A 2,683-nucleotide genomic window follows, 5' to 3' on the forward strand; every position below is an offset into this window, starting at 1 on the left:
TATTATGTCTAATGTGCCTTATGCTATTATGTTTGGTAGCATGTCACACCTAAAATAATATGTATTAGGCTTGATATTTACAAAGTATTGGAAGTTTTTATGTAACTTTGGTTAGGATCATTATACTCATGTGTGTGGAAGGTCTAATGATGATCTATGTTATCATGATATTAATTATTTGAATAAGGTATTAGATAAATGAAGCTTTTAGGATACAAATTTGGAAAATGACTTGAAGTTGAATATCCACTAGTAACTATCAATTTTATTTTTTTGGTGGTATAGTGAGTTCAATAATAAGAGCTATATTAAGGTTACTATTTCTACCTTTGAATCATGGTATATGGGTACTACACATACTTCTAAGGAGGCAGTACAAATTCATAGCCTATATATGATAGTAGTGAACTTGATTACAAGATGGATAGAATTCTCAAGTTCCCAATGTTAATCAACAAGTATGGGATAGCTTACTTGATTTTAAATTAAAATATGTTTAGTTTGATTTTGATTCCAAATCACACCCAATCCAACATGAGCATTGTGATATTGGCCTAAAGAATAAAAATAAACATTTTGAAGAAAGAGGTGAATAAACATCTAAATTAATACGAAGACAAATATATTGAAATGCATGTAAATGACACTACATTGAAACTGAATAAATAAAATTAGATATATATAACGATAAAAACCAGAAAATAAATTAAATTAATACTTAAACAATCAATTTAGTTATACAAAATTTGACTCTCACCACATTAGAATGTTATAATCTCTATTTTATTATCTAAGGTCGATTTTAGAGTGGTCCGTTAATATGAATTAATATTATTCTCATGATTGTATTGTCAAAAACTTATAATAATCTTATATTAAAATTGGTGTAAATGATTAGCAATCTATAACCCCATGTATACTTTAATAAGCACATCCATCTATTATTGTTTGGCTATCCTTGACTGATATTGACTGATCTATTATTGTTGTTGGTATCCTTGGCTGATGGTGACTGTTATCATAACTATTCCTTTAATCTATCTATCAATACCGTTCATAATTGTCTTGCTATAAACTATAGTATCATTTGATGCTGCTAACAATGTAATGATCGTGTTTTCATTTTCAACCATATTCATAACCATGGATTCTTAATGAAAAGGTAACACACATTTCATAGGTGACAAACACAGTTGGAATGCACATTAAATCCCATGATAGAAAATTCCTTTGCTAATACTTTTTCTATAATATGCAAAGAATACTCAATCTTTTTGGTGTGATAAAATAATTTCTGTAAGAAGAACCACACCATCTTCACATGACTATAGTTCGGGTCTTCCACGGAACTGCCATAGAAAAAAAGGAATTATCAATAATTGCTTGAAGAATCATGTGAATATGTCTTCTGAAGCCCAAGTAAGGAAAAAGATAACTATGAGAGTGAAATCAAAGCATGGGAACAAAACAACATCCAAGCTAGATGTAAAATTATTCCATTATGAACACCTGTACCCAATAAAAAAAACTCAATAACAAACATAGCAAAACTTTAGGGAGAGAAAATCATCACAAGAAACAATAAACAAATCTAGAAAAACTTTAGGGAAATAAAATCAACACAAGATACAATAAAAAAATGTAGCAAACCTTTAGGCAAAGAAAACCAACACAAGGCATTCCCAAAAAATGTTGGCAGAATCTTCAAATGTTTCTTGTTGAGGCTGCACCTGCGAAAAGCATCAGGACAGTAGGAGGCACTTTCCTCAAAAGGTTTCCCATGCCTTGGACTCTTTGAATTGTACTTGCAAGGCCATGCCAATTATTCTAGGGCATGTGACACTTCAATGGGTCGCTGAAAAAAGAGCTCTTGCAGATTATTTTATTAATTTTTTAACAATTATATTTGTGTATATTATCTTTTGAAGAAATTGTTTATAGATGGAGAAAATAAAAATATGATCATTACACCATGATTTTGTGAGATTTCAATAGGAAACTCAATAAAATATTAATATAATAATTTGATTAATGATTTAATAAGCTTTCAATTGGAAATCTAATTTAATAATAATATAATAATAAGTTCTTCAATTTTATGAAATTTTAATATAAAAACCAATTTAATGATAATCTAATTATAGTACCTTAATTTTATAAAATTTCAATAGAAAACTCAATTCAATAATAATCTAATTACTAAGTTATAACTTTATGAGACTCAAATGTAATAATCAATTTAATAATAACCTAATTATTAAACTATGATTTTATGAAACTTCAAAAGACTCCAATGAAAAATCCAATCTAATACAATTCTATTATAAGACTTCAATGAGAAACTCCATTGAATATGTTGGTTGGTTTCCTTGAACTCAACTTTACTCCCAATTCCATCATACATTACTTATTCCGACTGCATCATACAGACTAATTATTCTCACTGCCCGTTATTTCAACATGGGGAGGTCCACATATCACAAACTAAACAACTTTAAAGACAATCCAGAACCTTCAAATTCTCTGAAGAAACTGAAATCCAATCAATCAATGAACATTGTCTTTTCACAAGACATCTCGAAGCATTCAGTTCAGAAAGCATCCCAACATGCAACAAAAACTCAATCAAAAGCTTTTAAGTCTACTTGTACTGCTATTCCCCACAAAAAAGAACAGAATAATT

General features: G+C 29.0%; 1 long non-coding RNA gene across 1 annotated transcript; it reads right to left on the reverse strand.

Annotated features, from left to right (window-relative positions):
- Window positions 1–1,218: 1,218 nt before the first annotated feature.
- On the reverse strand, window positions 1,219–2,376 carry LOC149560105 (uncharacterized). The gene is made up of 2 exons (XR_016363325.1): window positions 1,651–2,376; window positions 1,219–1,349 (listed from the first exon to the last, which is right to left on the reverse strand). It is a non-coding gene; the product is annotated as an uncharacterized LOC149560105 (long non-coding RNA).
- Window positions 2,377–2,683: the final 307 nt, after the last annotated feature.

Source organism: Cupressus sempervirens, chromosome 4 (genome assembly GCF_028749045.1).
Source record: "Cupressus sempervirens isolate cs-2001-9-10 chromosome 4, ASM2874904v1, whole genome shotgun sequence".
NCBI lineage: Eukaryota > Viridiplantae > Streptophyta > Pinopsida > Cupressales > Cupressaceae > Cupressus > Cupressus sempervirens.